Genomic DNA, 11,237 nt, shown 5'->3' with positions numbered 1-11,237 from the left:
ATAGGCGTAGAACAAAAAGATAACTTCTAACTTTGGAAAGACAATGATTAACATTTTAGTTTAGTGTTCTACTCTTTTTCTACCTACTACTACCATTTTAGGCATAGAATAAAAAATTAACTTCTAACTTTGGAAAGACAATGATACAGTTTAGTTTAGTGCTCTACTCTTTTTCTACCATTTTAGGCATAGAATTAAAAATTAACTTCTAACTTTGGAAAGACAATGATTAACATTTGATTAGTAACTGTAAGATAAGTTGGGACCATGTTAAACTCTTATTGCATATTCGCAATTGAAATTATTATTTTTTTGGAATTATTCAATTCATGCCTAAAAATTAAGAGATAATAGTATTTGGGAAGTTAAACCTCTTATATACTTGGATTTGATGAGGAATAGATCAAGAGTCAAGGCCTTCTCATGCTTCTTTTGCTCAATAGGTGATGGAAAATATACACATATAGTTCATAACAATTGGCACATTTGATGCCCTTTCCATGAAACTTTTGGATTTCATCATGTTTGAACTGTCCATTAATGTTGCTACTTAGACTCTCTCTTTCTTGGTTATTTCTTTTTTGGGTCAATTTGGAATCATTCGAGTTATAAAAACTCGTATTGTTGATTAATTGCACAATTCCAACTTGTATTGTAAAGGGTCTATCCTAGACACTTTCATATGTTGACTAGCTATTTTAAATAGGCTATCTACTCCTCATAAGACGCCTTTATTGCAAAAGAACTAGCTTATTTTCACAAAATTATTAATTTAAAATGCTTGGCATGAGTAGTGTGAGCCCCAACCTTAGTAAAGTTTTCTCGGAGTTTGGGGGCTAATTCCACTTACTTAAAGTACTTTTTAAATATAAAATGTGAAACCCATGAGGGGCCCCGCGGCACTCGTCGAGACCCTCACTCAACATAGTCAGCCAACAACTACTTGTTCAATCCAGCGGTCATGAACACTCCAAAGGTTTTCAAAAGCTATCCTAGGCATGAAATATCAGTTCCAGCAATAATGGATTCATGAAGACAAATGACATTCATACTCAATGACATGTGGAACTAGTTGTTATATTCAATCAACAAGACAACCACAAAAGTCATCATCTGAATAATTCAACATCCAGTATAAAATGTTAGGACTAGAGGAGCCCATGGGTGGGCTCGATACACATGAGTGAACACCAACTTGACCCAAAAGCTTAAGCTTATTGGGTTTTGGGCCCAATCATGTATATAAGCACCTATCATCTACTCAATTTTTCCAATGTGGGACAAACTCACAAGTGGAATTCTTAACAATCTCTCCCTCACTTATAAGTTCCAATTGCTCCCCCTTGAACAAAAATCGTCTCCCTTTTGGGAGTAAGCCCAATTCCCCAATAGTTGCTCAAGTGGGTCTTACCACTGGCGCCTTACGTGCGTCGGATTGCATTCCACGTGCCTCTAAACCAATCCTACCTCTCACATCTTGATCCTATTCGGATCCATCCGCAACCTAGATGATCCTTATTGGCCTCGGCCACACACTTTGTCCTCCAACTGTTAGCACGTTAAGAGAATTAGTTTCACGTCTCTACTTTTCACGATGTCGCACACCTAGAGTTACGAACCGTCGGCTCTGATACCACTTGTTAGGACCGAAGGAGTCCATGGGCGGGCTTGATATACATGTGTGAACATCAACTTGACTCAAAAGCTTAAGCTTATTGGGTCTTAGTCCCAACCATGTATATAAGCCCCCATTATCCACTCAATTTTTCCAATGGGGGACAAAATCACAAGTGAAATTCTCAACAAAAAAATCCCTAGTAAGGGCAAGTGAAGACATCTCTCCTCCCCATTTAACCGAGGTCACACTATCAACCCCTAACATTCTCCCCCACTCACTCTATCAACGACCTCATCGATGTATTTGTAAGAAGATTTCACATTCTTGTTGTTTATGACCTTCGTCATTGACTACATGTCTACCAGGTTATACTCTATATATTTAGTATCTACTCTATATGACTCATATATGGTATAAGAGAAATACAACCACTGACTTGTAAAGAGCTAAAAAGGGATACAACTCAACCCATTATGCGAAGCAACCACTACAACTGACTGCTAAAGAATTGAAAAAGAATAAGACTCATCGATTATGTGAGATAACTACAACAACAAACAGCTAAGGATATGAAAAAGGATACGACTCATCAACTATGTGAGGTATCTACGATTACTGATTGGTAAAGAAATAAAAAGGGTCGAGGACTCATCCATTCCAGTTGGTTGTCTTCTGGGTATTAAAACCTACTGAAACTCTCATTGTAGTGTTGTTCAAGTCGTCAGAGGCTTGCAATTATCTATCTTAACTTGGTTAGAGCATGCAGCGTTCACCCTACCTATCCCTTTTCTCGCATTTGGCGTGTCACCCTACCTACTTTCCTAAGTACTTGGTGGGAACTATTATTCTTTCTCTGCCATGCCAACCGAAGCATGCATCATTTACTATTCCAACCCATTAGCGCTTAGAATGACACCCTACCTGCTTTTCATGAGCGCTTGGTGTGAACCATTACCCTTTCTCTCCCATGTTGACTTACACAGCGTGCAACGTTCACATTACCTTCCTTTTTGCACTTTTGCATGGCACCCTGCCTACTTTCCTGGGTGCTTGGTGTGAACCATTACCATCTCTTTGTAGTCTTACTAGAAGTCCTCTGCTTACTTACCCATCAAATTGCCATGGATTCTTTTCCCATCCTCTGTACGCGCAATATAAGCAACGATCTCAATGAACTTTTGTAGGGCGACCTTAAGCTATATTGGCACAAACCCATGGAATTTTGGATTGCATCCGACCTTGATGTCTTTCAGCTTATTCAAGGCTTCCGACAACTTGGTATTCTCTGACAAACCTCAAGATCTATTGGTTTGTGTCCCGCAGGGAGGCCTCAAGCTCTATTGGCTATACCCTTTGGGACAATGAATGACATCACACCCTCGATATGTTTCATCCTACTCAAGGCTTCCAATAACTCAATATTCTCTGGTAGACCTCAAGCTTTATTGGTTTGCTTCTCGTAAGGAGGCCTTAAGCTCTATTGGCGCTACCCCTTTGGGATAATGGATGGCATCACACCCTTGATGTGTTTCGGCCTACTCAAGGTGACAATTCGATACTTTTTGGCAGACCTCAAGCTCTATTTTTTTTCTTCTCGTAGGGAGGCCTCAAGCTCTATTGGCACTACCCCTTGGGATTATGTATGAAATCATGTCCTCAATGAGTTTCCAACTGCTCAATCCTCCTTTCGAATACTGCAAGCCCTGTTTGTCTTTCTCCTTCATGATATGGGAGATGGCATCATGCCCTTAATGTACTTCAACCTATTCTCAAGGCTTTCAATTACATGGAGTGATTTATTCAAGTTTCACAATTCTATTTTCAGGACCAATTTTCTCTTTGGCGGCCTCAAATTATATTAGCACGCCTTTCTCTTGAGTCATCCCTTGCCTTACATGCCTCTATAATGTTCTATTTTAAAAAAAATTTAAATTCTCATTTTCCAACTCATAGTGTTCACACCCACCGAGCTCACACACACCATGCTCTAATACCAATTGTTACAGAACCCCATTTAAAACTTAATTAAGGGGCCGCACAACACTCCTCGAGACCCTCACTTGATAGAGTCAGCCAACAACTACTCGTTCAATACGGCGGTCATGAGCACTCCAGAGGTTTTTGAAAGCTATCATAGGCATAAAATATCAATTCCAACAATTATGAATTCATGAAAACAAGTGATCTTCATACTCAATGACATGTGGATCTAGTTGTTATATTCAATCAACAAGACAACCACACAAGTTGTCATCTGAATAATTCAACATCTAGTATAAAAACCTCTGATGAGGGCAAGTGAAGATATCTCTCCTCCCCATTTAACCGAGGTCACACTGTCAATCCCTAACACCCTGCATTAGCCAATAGGCAACTCTAATGTTGACAATTAGTGCCATTGTCAGAAAAACATAGTTCAAGATGAAGCACTTGACAAACCACACATAGACTCAACTGGAGTGTAGGATGATGTTCAAAAGGAAGGCTTGAAATCCCACATTAATTAAGAATTGAGAAAATTTCTAATTTACAAAGTTGAGACTCAGTCATGCTAAACATTTTTATGATAGAATCATGAGATTTACGAGTTAAAGTAGATAATATCTTATGCATTAGGACATAAATTTTATCATTAATAATTATGAAAACAAAGAAAAATAGATAAATTTATAATTTTTTTTGTCTTGACCTCTTTGATCCAATGATTTGGGTTAATTTCAATCCAAAATGCATTTTATTAGTTGAACAAATTCCTTGGGTTGTGTGTATGTATGAACAGGACCATCCTTTCCTAATTTTGATTGGGCCAAAATTTTGGAAAATTAAATGCCACAAGTGATGGGAGAGCATGAGGATTTGGCGAACCAAATCACATGCTTCTATTAGGTATGTCAAAATATTCAAAATCATGTAAGTTTCTTCAATTACAACAAAAAAAATATTTTAATTTTATTTAAATGCTCACAATTTTAAATTTACTATTTCTAAATTTGTATTTTTCAACGCAACACAAAAGCCTTTTACAATTAAGCTAATTATATATACAACATACACAATTTGAATTCAGTCAAATTATTTTGAACACAACTATACAACAATTTGCATAGAAGTAAGGCATCCAAATTTACACAAAATTCTATTTGACCCTTGTACACATATTCTTGACATCGGAGGAAATCGAATCCCTTTGGAACCCTTATGATATGTGAAAAAATACCATTGAATCGATAAGCTCGTAATGTGTGTATACATATATTTAATTATTGTAATTCAAAGTCTAGTTGGGTTTGCTCAAATGGTAAGGACGAAGTTAAACTTCAGTGATCTCAAGGTGGCAGGTTTGATTTCTCACATGTAATTTGTCTAATAAATTATCAAGAACGCTTCTTCAGTTTAATATCACCTCAATGGGTACAGAGTGTTTGTCTAAATTAAAGTTTTGGCCTTCGGGTCTTAAAAAAAATGAAATTATAGTAATCCAAAACTATTTAGGTAGAACCCACATAGAGTTGGTACCCAAGGTAGGCATGGCATCTACATTTGCTTTTGCATGTAGGTGTGCTTTGGATGCTTCTTCTCTTCTCAAAGCTTTGCATGCCAAAGGTCCAACTTATTCAACATGTATAAAAGTGTCAACACATGGCATCATGTGTTTTCCTATGCAAAATAAAAAAGGGCTTATGGGAAAATTGACTAGTTTGGGTCACCATCATCGAGGAAAAGTCACCTTAATGCAAGATTACTGAATTTGATAGTTGAGATTTAATGGAGCTAAGGTAAAAGTTGAGGATCCACAAGGATGACTTGGAAGGCAATTGGCAAATAAATCATAATACAATTTATGTGTATGATATTATATTTATGCTTATGAGAAATTCGACAAGAGTTTAATTGATATTAAAAAGAATATAACAAGAGAATTTAATTAATTTATCACTATTTTTTTCATAAGTTACGAAAAGAATGGGAAACCCTATTCTAACACAAAAAAGGAAAAAAAGAGTGTAAGAGAAAGAATTTGGGAAGAACCCTTTATAAACTCAATTTTTTTTAGCTTGAACTTCTATTCTTTTCAAAAAAGGACTTACTTGTCATTCAAAAAAGTTTGACATAACAAATTATGCACGTGCTAGTTTAATGTTTGGTACATTGCAATGGAATGGGCTGAGAGTGGAATGAAATGAAAACTAGCATTGTATTCTATGCATTTTGTATGTAAAGTTCATCTTCTCAAAAAAAATAACCATCCCTTTAAATAATTTGAGTAAGTTAGTGTTGGGCTTTGTAGAGCCTAATTGTGTTTGATCTGGATGATGACTCGACCCAAAATAATGTTGCGTGGTTTTTTAAGGAGATTTTTTTTAGGCTTAGTTCATGAAACAAATTTTGGCTTATTTTGTAACCCATTGTGAATCCTGTGCGTGGGATATAAAAACCGTTATTTTGGTGATTAGGGTTTTGTTTTTCTATGCAGTTTTGGAGAGAGAGGAAAAAATTGCACTGCTGCAGTCTATATTTTTTCCCTGATAATAATGAAATCCTCGCAACTCTATGGACGTAGGCAAGTTGACGAACCACGTAAATAATGTCTTGTGCGTGAAATTTTTTTTTTCTTTGACATGTGTTTTTATCTATTTTTTTCTCACAAGCTTTTTTTATTTGGGGAATTTCGTGATAATTTTCCCCTACAACTAGTATCAGAGCCTAGGATTAGGTTTGAGTGGGAGCCATGGCAGAGGAAACAGGAAAGGCGCATGGAATAGAAAAGTTCAATGGCACAGACGTTGGATTCTGGAGGATACAAATCATGGATTATCTTTATGGGTAGAAGTTGCATCTGCTGCTTTTAAGGGAAAACCTGCGACTATGAAGGATGAGGAATGGACTCTTCTTGACAGACAGGTACTAGGAGTTATCAGGTTAACTCTGTCTAGGTTTGTTGCACATAATGTTGTAAAGGAGAATACCGTAGCAAATCTGATGAAGGCTTTGTATGGTATGAAAAGTCATCAGCATACAACAAGGTGCATCTGATGAAGAAACTGTTCAATTTGAAGATGACAGAGAATGCATCAGTAGTACAACATCTAAACGAGTTTAACAATATCACAAATCATTGTCGTTTGTAGAAATTGATTTTGATGATAAGATTCGTGCATTGATCGTTTTTGCTTCCTTACCAAACATTTAGGAGGCAATGAGGATGACAGTAAGCAATTCTACAAGAAAAGAAAAACTGAGCTACAATGACATATGAGATTTAATTCTAGCTAAGGAGATTCACAGAAGAGATGTAGGTGAAACCTCAGGATTTGGTTCTGCCCTGAACCTTGAGACAAGAAGCAGAGGTAATGACAGAAACTCAAATTGAGGCAGATTAAAATCCAGAAATTATAATCAGAACAAAAATAAATCTAGATTAGGCCAATAAGTACAATGTTGGAAATATGGAAAAACAAGTCACTTTAGGAGGCAATGCAAAAGTCTTAAGAAAAAGAATGAAGATGATAATGCTAATTCTATAATGGAAGAGGTACATGATGCATTACTTCTTGCAGTAGACAGTCCATTTGATGATTGGATTTTGGACTTAAGAGCTTCGTTTCATACCACTTCACACTAAGAAATCATACAAAACTATGTTGTAGGTGATTTTGGTAAGATGTATTTGGCCGATAAATACAGCCTTGGATGTTGTGGGTATGGGAAACGTCCAAATATTGTTATCCAATGGGTTTATTTAGTTACTGGAGAAGGTTTGACATATTCCTAACCTGAGGAGGTTTGGAGCAATAAAGAAGTAGAGTTTTCTCATTTAAAAGTTTTTGGTCGTGTTTCTTATGTTCATATTGATTCCGATGCTTGTAGTTAACTTGAGGCAAAGTCTAAAATATGTTTTTTCATTGGCTATGGTGATGAGAAATTTGGCTATTAGTTTGGGATGAGTAAAACAGAAAAATCATCAAAAGTAGAAATGTGATATTTAATGAACAAGTTATGTACAAGGACAGATCAATTATAGTGTCAGATGTCACAGAGATAGATCAAAAGAAATCTAAATTTGTCAACTTAGATGAATTTACTGAAAGTAAAGTCCAAAAAATGGGTGAAGAGGATAAGGAGAATGTAGGATCATAGGTAGATTAGAGTACACCTGTAGCTAAAGTCCGTAGATCTTTTAGGACCATTAGACCTCCATAACGTTATTCACCCACTCTAAATTATCTTCTAATGACTAATAGTGGTGAGTCAGAGTGTTATGATGAAGCCTTGCAAGATGAAAATTCAAGCAAGTGGGAGTTAGCCATAAAGGATGAGATGGATTCCTTGTTGGGGAATCAGACATGGGAACTGAATGAATTGCCAATAGGAAAGAAGGCTTTGCACAATAAGTGGGTAGACAGAATAAAGAATGAGCATGATGGTAGCAAGCGTTATAAGGCCAGATTAGTTATCAAAGGGTTCCAGCAGAAGAAGGGCATTAACTACTCAGAAATATTTTCTCCAATTGTGAAGATGTCAACAATTAGACTGGTATTGGGAATGGTGGTTGTAGAAAACCTACATCTTGAGCAGTTAGATGTGAAGACAACATTTCTTCATGGTGACTTGGAGGAAGATATTTACATGATTTAGCTAGAAGAGTTCATTGTTCAGGGACAAGAGAATCTAGTTTGCAAACTGAGAAAGAGCTTGTATGACCTAAAACAAGCTCCAAGACAGTGGTACAAGAAATTTGATAATTTTATGCAGATAATTGGGTTCAAGAGATGTGAAGCTGATCACTATTGCTATGTTAAGTTCTTTAGCAATTCTTACATCATTTTACTATTGTATGTAGATGATATGCTCATTGTAGGGTTTAGCATTGTGGAGATTAATATTCTAAAGAAGCAATTGTCAAAAAAATTTGCAATGCAGGATTGGGAGCTGCAAAGCAAATCCTTGGTATGAGAATCATTGGAGACAAGGTTAATGGCACATTGAATCTTTACAGTTAGAGTATGTGAATAAAATTCTCTGCAGGTTCAACATGAAGCTAAACCAGTGAGCACACCTTTGGGTAGTCATTTCAACCTAAGCAAAAAACAGTCATCAAAGAAAGAAGAAGAAAGGGACCATATGAGCAAGGTGCCCTATGCCTCAGCTATTGGCAGCTTGATGTATGCTATGGTGTGTACAAGACCAGACATTGCACATGCTGTGGGAGTTGTAAGTGAATTCATGATTAGGTCAGAAAAGTAGCATTGGGAGGCAATCAAGTGGATTTTGAGATATTTGAGGGGTTCATCAGATATATGTCTTTGCTTCACAGGTGCAAGTTTAAAATTGCAGGGTTATGTAGATGCTGATTTTGATGGTGATATTAATAGTAGAAAGAGTACTACTGAGTTTGTATTTATTCTGAGTGGTATAGCTATATCTTGGGCTTCAAATCTACTTTTTACTTTGTCTACTACAGAAGATGAGCAACTGAAGCTGGAAAGGAGATGATTTGGCTACATGACTTCTTAATTGAATTGGGTAAGAATGAGGAAATGGACATTCTACACAGTGACAACCAAAGTGTAATTTTTCTAACTAAAAATTCGGTTTTTCATTCAAAGTCGAAGCATATACAGAAAAAATACCATTTTATCCATTACCTTGTTGAAGTTAAGCTCGTAATACTTGAGAAAATCTGTGGATCTAAGAACTCGACAGACATGTTGACTAAGGGTGTCACTATTGAGAAGTTGAAATTGTATGCAGCTTTAGTTGACCTTCTAGCTAGAGGACATGAGGATGAGTTGCAGGGATGAGAGATTGTTCTTTTGGAGGATTGCAGTTGATGTTGGTGATTGAACTAGTCTCCAAGTGGGAAATTTGTTGGGCTTTGTGGAGCCTAGTTGTGTTTGATCCGGATAATGACCCGACTCAAAATAATGTTGCCTGGTTTTTTAATTGGAGATTTTTCTGAAGCTTAGTCCATGGAGCGGAGGTTTGGGCCAAAATTTTTTTTGGCCCATTTTGTAGCCCATTGTGAATCTTATGCGCATGATATAGAAATCATTGTTTTGATGATTAGGGTTTTGGTTTTTGATGCAGTCTTGGAGAGAGAGGAAAAAACTGTATTGCCGCACTCTGTATTTTTTTTCTTGATAAAAGTGAAATCCCTACAACTTTGTAGACGTAGGCAAATTGACAAACCACGTAAATACTGTCTTGTGTGTGTGATTTTTTTTTTTTTTCTTTTGTGTGTTTTTCTCTATTTTGTTTCTCACATTTTTTTTTTTTTTTGGGAATTTCGTGATAATTTTTCCCTACAGTTAGGTCTTACCATTTGGTTGGACCAACCAACATGTTTGGCATAGCGATACAAATCAATTATCATTCGTAAGTAGTTCAGTAACTTGATTTGGTAAACACTCACTCAACTCGTTCATTAGTATAAATGATAAGTGATTCTAAAATATTGGAATTTATTTGTGATGCTCGTTTAAACTCGTGAACAATATTTTCTCATCTTGACTCATTGGTATGCTCGGATTAAGTTGTTTTAAAAACTTGATGGACTCACTCAAGATCCAAATAAGAGCACAACAAAGTTGTGAATCTCATTTAGTCTATTTGATAAATCTATCCTTATCTCTATGCTTGGAGTAATAAGAATTAAGAAACAAGAATTTTAAACTCATTCACCTTTAGAAATTACAATTGCTGGTACAATAAGATGCTCAACAGCAGCATCATCACACCATTTCATGTTCGTATTTGTATATGTTGGTTTCACAAATTTATGTAATAAACTTACCTTTAATTAAAATTCTTATTAGAACTTTTTTTTTTTTCTTAAAAGAGCCCTAAGTAAATTCTCCCAAAGAGATTCTCAAAAGTAAATTTTAATTACACCTCTAACTATTTTTTTGAATGACCTTAACGTGTATTCTAATAGTCCAAACATGAAATGAGACAGCATCCATTATTATCATACTTGCCCAAAAAAAAAAAAAAAAATGTAACAAGTTTTATAGGTCTTAGTAACTATCATTCTATTAAAATAAAACATTAATTAAAATAATAATTGAAATTATATTTGAATAAAATAGCCATTAATTTCTAATTTACTATTTACTAATATTTAACACATCTCATGATCAAACAATAATAAATGGAAGGAATGTGTAACTTCCACCTCATTTTCCATTTCAGTAAATGGAAGGCTTTTTGGATACATTAAAGGGAAAAAAGGGTTAAGGCAAGGAGATCTCCTTTCTCCCCTCCTCTTTGTCATAGGCATGGAATACTTGTCGAGACAATTGAAAACTCTGGAAGGCGAATTATATTTCAGATTTCACCCAAGATGTGAGGAGCTGAAGATCTCTCACTTAATATTTGCAGATGACTTAATGCTGTTCTCAAGAGGAGATGTTGCCTCAGTTGAGTTCCTTATGGAGTGCCTAAATTTATTCAGCAGATGCTCTGGGTTGACAGCCAATAACATGAAATCGAGTATTTATCAGGTAGGAATTAAACAGCAAGAATTGGAAAAGATTTTGAATCTAACTGGTGTGAACCTTGGGGAGTTTCCCTTTAGATACCTGGGAGTCCCCCTGTTGGCTTCTAGATTGAATTCTGC

Source organism: Malania oleifera, chromosome 4 (assembly GCF_029873635.1).
Source record: "Malania oleifera isolate guangnan ecotype guangnan chromosome 4, ASM2987363v1, whole genome shotgun sequence".
Taxonomy (NCBI): Eukaryota; Viridiplantae; Streptophyta; class Magnoliopsida; order Santalales; family Ximeniaceae; genus Malania; species Malania oleifera.
The sequence above is the reverse complement of the archived record's forward strand: the minus strand, read 5'-3'. Positions refer to the sequence as shown.